Source organism: Salvelinus namaycush, chromosome 29 (genome assembly GCF_016432855.1).
Source record: "Salvelinus namaycush isolate Seneca chromosome 29, SaNama_1.0, whole genome shotgun sequence".
Lineage (NCBI taxonomy): Eukaryota > Metazoa > Chordata > Actinopteri > Salmoniformes > Salmonidae > Salvelinus > Salvelinus namaycush.
Genome location: NC_052335.1, coordinates 4,340,547 through 4,341,117, shown reverse-complemented (window position 1 = coordinate 4,341,117; position 571 = coordinate 4,340,547).

The window sequence follows — 571 nt, the reverse complement described above, 5'->3', positions numbered from 1 at the left end:
AGCAAAGAGAAACGATGGTCCATTACTACTTTAAGACATGAAGGTTAGTCAATGCGGAACATTTCAAGAACTTTGAAAGTTTCTTCAAGTGCAGTCGCGAAAACCATCAATCGCTGTGATGAAACTGGCTCTCATGTGGAATACCACAGTAAAGGAAGACCCAGAGTTACCTCTGCTGCAGAGGATAAGTTCATTAGAGTTACCATCCTCAGAAATCTGCAATTAACTACACCTCACATTGCAGCCCAAATAAACGCTTCACAGAGTTCAAGTAACAGACACATCTCAACATCAACTGTTCAGAGGAGGCTGCGTGAATCAGGCCTTCGTGGTCGAATTGCTGCAAAGAAACCACTACTAAAGGACACCAAAAAGAAGAATAGACTTGCTTGGGCCAAGAAACACGTGCAATAGACATTAGACAGGTGGAAATCTGTCCATTAGTCTGATGAGTCCAAATTTGAGATTTTTGGTTCCAACCTGCCGTGTCTTTGTGAGACGCAGACTAGGTGAACGTATGATCTCCGCATGTGTGGTTCCCACCGTGAAGCAGGGAGGAGGAGGTGTGATG